This window comes from Helianthus annuus, chromosome 5 (assembly GCF_002127325.2).
Source record: "Helianthus annuus cultivar XRQ/B chromosome 5, HanXRQr2.0-SUNRISE, whole genome shotgun sequence".
NCBI classification, from domain to species: domain Eukaryota; kingdom Viridiplantae; phylum Streptophyta; class Magnoliopsida; order Asterales; family Asteraceae; genus Helianthus; species Helianthus annuus.
Genome location: NC_035437.2, coordinates 81,285,332 through 81,295,398, shown reverse-complemented (window position 1 = coordinate 81,295,398; position 10,067 = coordinate 81,285,332).

Sequence of the window (10,067 nt, the reverse complement as noted above, 5' to 3'; positions counted from 1 at the left end):
AACTGTTTTGACAGCAAGCTGATTGGAAGCATTTTGACTTCGGAGCTGATTTTTGCAAAAATCATAATTAATTCTAGGATGCTCGGATAGGGCTGATTCTTTTTGGGATGGAAAGTATTTTAGTATTCTTCATTTCATCTTTGATCACAAAGGGCTAAATAAGACCGCAAAGTGGCCAAAAGAGTCGATTCAGCAGCTACATTGTAAAGTTGCTGCACATTTTATTGATGAACTTAATCCAAGGAAAGTTGTATTTTGTTCATACTTTACCTTGTTTATAAAACAATGGTTTCATGAATATTAAGCATGTTATTTTGCTTATTTCAAGTATTTAAAATAACTACAAATAAGCTTGTCAGCGAAGTTGTGAAAATGAGAAAAAGAATGATTAAAGCATATAATACATATGGGTAGTTTGACTATTAAGAAAGTAAAACTGACCTATGATTTAGTTAAGTAAATTATATGCAAGAAACCCCATAGGAAATGGTAGCCATAATATGAAATGACTAAACTAACCATTTTATGGGTAATATGATAGTTTGACTCTTGACGAGCTAGGTGAAGCTTGGAGGAGAAGATCAAACGGGATAAAGGCACGAGTAAGACTTGCTTGGATGAAAGGTAAGTAAAGCTTACACTCTTGTTAATTCCTAGAAAATATCTTATTGTATTGATTTCGGATAAGATAGATAAACAATTGAAAAGTGATGTTTCCGACAGGTGTCGCGACACGCGACAGGTTAAAGGTCGCCTTCCGCGACACGCGGGAGGCATGATTTGGAAATTAAAATTTTATTTTCATTGATTGATATTGGAACTTGATTATACTTATTTATTTGTTGTCAAAACTAATATTTAAGTTGGTTTTGATGTTAGGTAATGTTGGCGATACTCCGGATGGTGATCAAGCAATATGTTAAAGAACCGAACACAACACTTTTGAAGCTTCCGCGTTAATATAATTTGTTTTATCTAAATGTGAACATGTAACTTTTGTCGTCACTTTTGCATGTTTTAAACTAGTAGGGATGTCAATCCTAAATACTCTAATCATGTAAGAATATTAGACGTAACAACTTTTGTTAACCCGTATTTTACGCAAACTAAATGCGTATTTAGTAGTATCATATTATAATAATACGGGCGTTACAAGTTGGTAATCAGAGCTCAAGGTTGTTGACAAATGTGTTCGGTTCGAGGCTTGATCGCAAATCTGGTAAGTACATGTATATCAATGGTTTAGTATGATTAAAGTGTTGAGAACAACACATATTGTTATCGTGTAATACACGTTACACCAATAAAATCGATATAGTATAGATATAGTCAACAAAGTTACATGCGTTGATGCGTATAGTAGAAAAGCCTCGTATTATAATACGGGCACCCATTAATGTCGAAATCACTAACTATTGTAAACGTTTTAGATTGAAGGACACTCGTATATGAAGATAGCGAGAGTTTAACAAATCATGGATTTGACAGAGGAACGGTCTAAAGTACGACAAATAGAGAACGCTCACCAAGGACCTAAATCGCGCAACGACTGCGAATAAGTTAATGGCAAGGAGAGCCTGTTAGAGCAAGCATTATCAGGTGCACGTTTTAAATTATTGCATAAATAGTAATATGCAACAAATACGTAGAGATTGAAAGTTGCATATGTAGATTGAAAACTTGGAAAAACCTGAATAGAAAACCTATCCGGGATATTATTTCCAAGAAGAACAAATAGAGGCATTACTTACATGGGGTGTAATGTGAAAATTATAAAAAGGCCATGTATACCAGGTGTTGATCGCTTACTCTGGCCAAGTAAGTAGTGAACACATGGTACCATGAACTTCTTATGATGGACACATTTATGTCCGATGTAGTAAGGGTGGGGTGAATGGGACTAACTTAAATGGTACCCAAATGAATCAAATAAGTAAGATGTTTGATAGTAAACGTAAACGTAAGTCGGATGACGGAAGCGTATTACGTAAGAATAATGAGCCCGAGAGAAGGGACAAGGAGCAAGTAAAAAGAAAATACAGACCGACCAATAGGAATGCTAAGGCATAGGGATAAAAGTTTGACTGTCACAAGTGATGAAATTCACATGGACAAGTCAAACGAATTGAATAAAGAATAAAGGACTTGATTGAATAGAAGCGATGGATCTCTCTAAGACAACCAAATAAATTAAAATAACGTCTAAAACCATATAAGAATGGTTACTTGAAAATGATTACGGTAAAGATACAGATGAATGGGTAGGATTTGGAAAGAATGCGTAAACCAAGAGATGGGAACGCGAAATAGAAAGTCAAAAGACCCGGAATATGTGTCATGACTAAAAGATAATGAGAATTTGCAAATAGAAATGTTAATAACTACGCTCAACTATTTTAAGGTTGAACGGGTCGAATAAAGAATGGAGTTTGAAGTTCACAAGTGATGAAATTTCACATGAACAAGTCGAACAAGTTAAATTAAGAATAACGCTTGGTAACGTAGATGGGAAAAACGCGAATTAGCGAAACAAGAATGTTAAAAACATTAAGATAAGGAACCTAGGTAACGGTTCGCAAAGAAGTATAAGTAAGAACCGGGTAATGGTAAGCGCAGGATAAACCAACATGTAAATAACGTTAGAAATCATAAAGTCGGAAAAGAACAAATTCGAAAGAGAACAAATATAGCCTTAGACTACGGTCAAGGTCAGATGAAATACAAAAGCGAAAATAAATGATTCTGAATATAAAAAGGACACCCTGACACCATGAGTATAAATATACAATTGAATAAAGACTCGGGTAAAAGATGATCTACGGGATCATCATAACCTACGGGATTGAAAGTAATGCTAAGGTCTATGGGACTAAGAAGACCTTTGGGGTCACAAATAGAAAGGAAAGAATTGTTGAGTCACACCTTAAAGAGGTGGAAATCTAAAGAGATAGTCTACGAGGCTAAGTGAAGGAACCTAAGGGTTATTTGGGTTAAGCGTGGGAACTAGTTGAAATTCCCCCGCATTAAAAAAATAACGGAAAGGATTAGATTCTCGGAAGTAACATTCCTAGAAATGAGAGAAAGATGTAAGACAAAGAGGAAACGTAAACTAAGAATGTAGTCTTTAGTCAAAAGTAACGTTATAACAAAACGTAAGTGGTACGGGGTGACTTAGAGAATTTTAAACACACATAAGACAGAGATGGCAAAATAGCATACCCGGGTGACGGGGTATGAAGTAACCGGTGACTAACAAGTCTAACCGCCAAAATGAATAAACAATAAAGATAATGATATAAGCTGAAAAGTAACGGCCTGCGAGGCCTTACACATGAAAGATTTACACGTCAATATAAATGGAAACGTTAGATCAAAAGGAATGAATGAATGTCTTGAAAAACGAAACTAAGTTCCTTTAATCCAAATTAAAGGAACTATGTAAATAAGGTTTCGAGGACGAAACCTCTCTAAGGGGGGTAGACTTGTAACACCCCAAAAACGGGTTTGGTAATCAAACCGCGTTAATAGTAATGACGGGTAAAATACCTTTGGTGGTAAAAATTAACCCGGTAAGTATTAGGAATTTAAATAAATAAACATAATATTAACTGGAAAGAGGATAAATACTTTGAGAAGACAAAGTTTATAAAAAGGGACCCGAGTTAACGGGACATAAAATAAACGGGTTACAACTCCCAGAACTAACTAAGTTAACTAGGAATAATCAACCTAGTTAATTAAAAGTCTCATAATGGTATGTGAGTGGGTTAAAAACACCTAAAGTAAGAACCTGACAATAATTGAGGGGCCAAAGGTGTTAAAAAGCAAACTAGTTTTTAATTAAAACAAAAAAAAAATATAATAACACACACTTGTGTGTATGGATCGAACAGAACCAGGAGGGGGCGACCAGGGGTTTCTCCACAAACCCTAATTCTCACAAAATCCTCCAAATTGAAGCTCAAATCAAGCCCGAATCGTCTGCAAGATTACAAATTCGTGATCTCCATTGAAAGGGGAGTTATAAGGTATGTAAATTTTATGAAGAATCTCTAGTTGGATTTCTAGGTAAACTTAGAAATCTGAAAATTGATGGTTGCATGTTCGTTATATGATGAAATTAGGAATGATTTTATGTCTAGGAGTAAACCCTAGTCATTTACTTGTTGAATTGATGTTCCTAATTGTGAATTCATGATCACCCGATTATGTGCTAAATGGGTTTTGTAGAAATATGATGAACACTAGAATCTTAATTGTGACACCCTGTTGAAACGCTTTCACTTACGCTAGCTTGACAGTGGCTGCTTTAACTTTCGGGACGAAAGTTCCTAAAACTTGGGGATAATGTGACACTTCGGATTTTCCCGGACAACCTTTCGATGTAACATGTGTGTACGTAAACTATTAAGTGAAAAATTATAAATTGCTTGTTATTACGTGTCGGGTGCATATGTGTACGTATATATATATATATATATATATATATATATATATATATATATATATATATATATATATATATATATATATATATATATATATATATATATATATATATATATATATAGGTGTGTGTTACATATAGGAGCCGAAACCCGACTCGAGACCATGCTCGGTCTCGAGTGAACTAGTTGGGCCGGTTAGGGCCTTGTGACCGAGAACCCAACCCGGAACCCCCTAGCCCCAACTCGAGATCCTATATAAACCAACCCTCCCCTCCCTTAACTATTTTTTTACAACACTTTCCTACTCTCCTCTCATCTCCTCTCACTAAACCCTAAAACCCTAAGATCATCAACCTCCTCTCATCTCCTCTTCCTACTCGGAACCAACCGGAGACACCAAGACCCCCGGATCGAGCTCAAGATCACCACCCGAAAGTCGGTTCATCGGATCTTCACACCCTCAACATCAACCGGTTAGTGTTTTGTTGGTTAATATGGTTCTCGGTTGATTATTAGTGGTATGTTAGATAGCATTGTTATTGGTTAGTGCTTGATTGTTGATGTTGTCGTTATGAAATGCTTGTTTGGTGATAAAAGTGGTTGCTTGAAATGATTTTTGTGTCTTAATGAAAATGATCCGATTTTGTGTTAAATGGTTTTGTTATTCGGTTAATGCTAGATGCTTGTTTGAATGATTTTGACCGAATGATATGCATGATTTGCTTGATCTCACGAGTTGTGATTTATGATGAAACATGCTAGACTAGGAACCGAAAATAATGATACCGATTATGCTCATTTATGTTAAAACAGATTTGTGTTAAACATGTGTTCTTTGATCTTAGTTTTTCCCTATAAAGAACTTATGGTTTTGTGCTTAAAGGATGAATATTATGAATGTTATGATGAACAGTTTGAATGCCATGAAATATTTTGAATATGTTTGTTTGATCTGTTTTGATGGCAAGATAGACAAGAAAACATGTTTAGTGGGCATGGTACACAAATTACATGAAAATGCAATATCATTGGATAGTACACTGCACAGGTTCTAGAAGATTGGCTGCACGTAATCACGGTTGCGAGTCGCAACCTTTGGTTGCTACTCGAGACCACACCAAGTCTTGTCGAGATCTCCCGGTTGCGAGTCGCAATCAACGCGTGTTGGATCCGGTTGCGAGTCGTAACCATTGCTGCTAAGTCGGAACCGCCGGTTGCGAGTCGGAACCTCTGGTTGCGAGTCGTAACCAAAACGTGACGAACCGAGACCTCGGTTGCGAGTCGTAACCTCGGTTGCGAGTCGCAACCACCCTTGTCTCGACTGGGCTATTTTGGTGTTATTGGGCTTTGACTGTTGGGCTTCTGTTGACTGGGCTATGTGATTGTGTGTTAGGGCTGACCCAATAACCCAACCGTTGTGTACTGCATGTTATACATGTTTGCTATGTGTATTGCCATACGTGTTCGCTATGTGTTTACTTGTACCCGACTTGACCCATATTTGGTAACCATGTTAGGACGTGGTGACCAACATACTTGACCGGGTAAAAATATCTACCGAGCAACCCAAGGTGAGTTCACAACTTAAAAGCATGCGTCCCGGTGGTTTGGGACACGAGACTAAAACAACCCTATCCCCTTGTAAAGGGGATACCATTCACTTTCCTTCCCTAGTTATTGGGAACAAACTTACTTTACCTTCCCTTGTATTGGGAAACCTTTTTAGTTAATTACTGTTTATACGGAATGCAACCAAACGGCACTAAACGCAACTCTATCACTCAAGTCCCTACTACATAATACCGATTAGTCGCCGGGGCCAGGCGAACGGGTTATTAGTTGATAGCGCTATTTAGGTTTTACCAACCTCACACCGTGCCATGGTATGGGATCGGTCGTGAACTAATGTACTCAGGCATCCGTCAATGATGATAGAACATTGACATCGGGGCATCCTGCGGAAACGCAAACGGTTACCTAGTGTTCGGTATTGGAAAAACAGTTTAGTCGCTAACTTTTGGGGTAGCTCCCCATGGCATGTATAAACGGATAAATTAACTGGTGAAACGAGTTTTTGGTAATTAAAACTGGACGACTAGTGAACTCACTCAACATTATTGTTGACCCCTTACTGCATGCTTTGCAGGTAACCAGTGACGAAGGAGCTTGCTGCTTGGGAACGAGTAGTGTCTGTCCACCCTTGTGTTGGGTGTTACTTTATTTTGAACTATGAACTTTGTTTAAACTACCTTACTTATGCTTCCGCTACTTATTACTGTTTGAACTTGAAACCTTAAACTCTGAACTTGATATTTGCTAATCTTATGGTTAGTAAGTATTACTTTTAATATCAATTCAATTATTCAGTATAATTGGTGGCTGGATCCTGGTCAGTCACGCCCTCGAAGCGGGTGTTATCCGCAGGTGGATTTTGGGGGTGTGACAGATTGGTATCAGAGCCATTGGTTATAGTGAACTTGGTTTTAAAAAGGGGAAAATCTTTTTGAGAAAAACCAGACTATAACCCGTGACTCGTGACGACACTACACTCCAAGTGCAAGGCTCGACTTATCTGACCTCATAGCTCGGACCCATATTTGCTTGCTTGATTGCCTTATGCTTCTGCTTTACTATACGTACTAGTTTGCCTGATTAGATAGATACGCCCTCTATCTTCTATCTCTTTCTCGCTATGTTACGACACCACACTCATACTATGTTTTCTGGTTATGAAGACAATGAGTGGACGCGGACGAGGAAACGTCAACATGACCCAGGCTCAGTTCACTAACCTGCTCAACACAGTGGCTGCAGCTTTCGCAGCTCACCCTATAGGTAAGCTCGTTGTTTTAGGATGTTTAGATCCTACCGCCACATCGTCTTTTCGCCTCTAAACCTATTTCGCTTCACTCCTCACAACAGGTCAGCCTGCGCCTGTGCAACCACGTGTCTGTACCTTCAAGACCTTCATGGATTGCAAGCCTCTTCCATTCAGTGGCACTGAGGGTGCCATAGGTCTCCTGCACTGGATCGAGAAGGTCGAAGCTGTCTTCGCTGTCTGCGAGTGTCCCCCTGCTAATTGGGTGAAGTTTGCTACCGGTACTCTTGAGGGAAGCGCACTTTCATGGTGGAAGGCGCAAATTCAAATGCTTGGTTTGGAGACTGCTAACGCTACTGCGTGGGAAGATTTCAAGGATATGATCAAGGAAGAGTACTGTCACAGGGATGACATCCACAAACTCGAGGACGAGTACTATGAACTCAAGATGGTTGGGTCAGAGATTGAGACCTACACCAAGCTGTCCAACGACTATGCTGCTCTTTGTCCAAATATGTCCCGACCCATGTACCGAAGGATCGAATTGTACATCAAGGGCTTAGTCCCAGAAATCAGGAGCCATGTAACCTCGGCCAACCTCACTGCCATACAGCCCGTGGTTCGTCTTGCCCACAAACTCACCAACCAGGCTGTGGAGGAGGGCAGGTTGCCCAAAAGGATCAGTGCTGCGGAAGGAAGATCTAGTGATGGTAAACGAAAGTGGGATGGAAATCAGGGCAAGGGTGCTAACTCTACTCAGGCCCCAGCTCAGCAAAGGAGAACTGACAACAACAAAGGCACTCAGCAACAGGGTGGCTACCGGGGAAGCTACCCTAAGTGCAACAAGTGTAACAGGCACCACAATGGGGCATGCAACAAGGTTCAGTGTCAGCGATGCCACAAGATGGGGCACGAAGCCAAGGATTGTAGAAGTCAGTTCCCAGCAAGGCAGAATCAGCAACAACCTCAACAGCAACAGCAGCAGGGAAACAACCGGGCATGTTTTAAATGTGGGGCAACAGGGCACATGCGAAAGGATTGCCCTGAACTGAATCAGAATCGCAATAATCAGGGAGCTGGGAACAATGAGCAAAACAACAATGCTGGAAATGGTGCAAGGGGAAGAGCTTTCGTGATTGGAGCTGGTGAAGCAAGGAACGATCCCAACGTCGTGGCGGGTAAGTTCCTACTTGATGATCGTTATGTTTCTGTGTTATTTGATTCCGGTGCCGATGCCAGTTATGTATCCCTTCGCATTAGTAAGAAACTTAAGCACTCGCCTGCATTATTAAGTTCTAAGCACGTCGTCGAGATAGCTAATGGTAGGAACATCGAGGCCACGCACATGATCCACGACTGCACCCTAGAATTGTCTGGCCACACGTTTAGTATCGATCTTTTCCCTGTCAAACTTGGAAGCTTCGACGTCGTCATTGGTATGGATTGGTTATCCAAACATCGTGCTGAGATCCTCTGTCAAGAGAAAGCGGTTCGTATTCCTCGCCGTTCTGGCCAACCCCTCATCGTCCAAGGCAACAAAGGTGGAGAAGTCACAGGCATTATCTCGCTTTTAAAAGCCCAGAAGTGTTTGCAGAAAGGGCACACCGCTATCCTAGCACTTGTCACCGATATCACGAAAAGGAAAAGAGGATTGAAGATTTTCCTGTAGTACGAGACTATCCCGAGGTATTTCCTGAGGAACTACCTGGACTCCCTCCCCACCGTCAGGTCGAATTCCAAATCGAGCTAGCTCCCGGAGCAGCACCCATAGCTCGTGCACCGTACCGTTTAGCCCCTGCAGAACTGAAGGAACTCTCTACGCAACTACAGGAACTATTGGATAAAGGATTTATCCGTCCTAGTTCATCACCCTGGGGAGCACCAGTACTCTTTGTCAAGAAGAAGGATGGCACATTCCGAATGTGCATTGACTATCGTGAGCTGAACAAGGTTACCATCAAGAATCGTTACCCTCTCCCGCGCATCGACGACCTGTTCGATCAGCTGCAAGGATCGGGCTACTATTCTAAGATTGACCTGCGATCAGGCTATCATCAGCTGAGAGTTCGTAATGAAGACATCTCCAAGACTGCATTCAGGACTCGTTATGGTCATTACGAGTTCCTCGTCATGCCTTTTGGAATGACCAACGCGCCGGCAGTGTTCATGGATCTTATGAACCGCGTATGTAAGCCTTACCTCGACAAATTCGTGATTGTGTTTATCGACGACATCCTGATTTATTCGAAAAGTCAAGAGGAGCATGAACAACACCTACACCTTATTCTGGAACTCCTTCGCAACGAGCAGCTGTACGCCAAATTCTCTAAATGTGACTTCTGGCTTCGAGAAGTCCATTTCCTCGGCCATGTAGTTAACAAGAACGGAATTCATGTCGACCCAGCCAAGATCGAATCGATAAAGAACTGGCCTACGCCTAAGACTCCCACTGAAGTTCGCCAATTCTTGGGTTTGGCAGGTTACTACCGCAGATTCATTCAGGGATTCTCAAAGATTGCACAGCCCCTCGCGACTCTTACTCAGAAAGGCGTCACCTACAAGTGGAATGAAGCACAGGAATCTGCTTTTCAGAGGCTTAAGGATAACCTCTGTAGCGCCCCTATTCTCTCGTTGCCTGAAGGCACTGACGACTTCGTAGTTTACTGCGATGCGTCTATTCATGGGCTCGGTTGCGTATTGATGCAACGCGAGAAAGTTATTGCTTACGCCTCACGACAACTCAAGACACACGAAAGGAACTACACGACGCATGACTTGGAACTGGGAGCAGTGATCTTTGC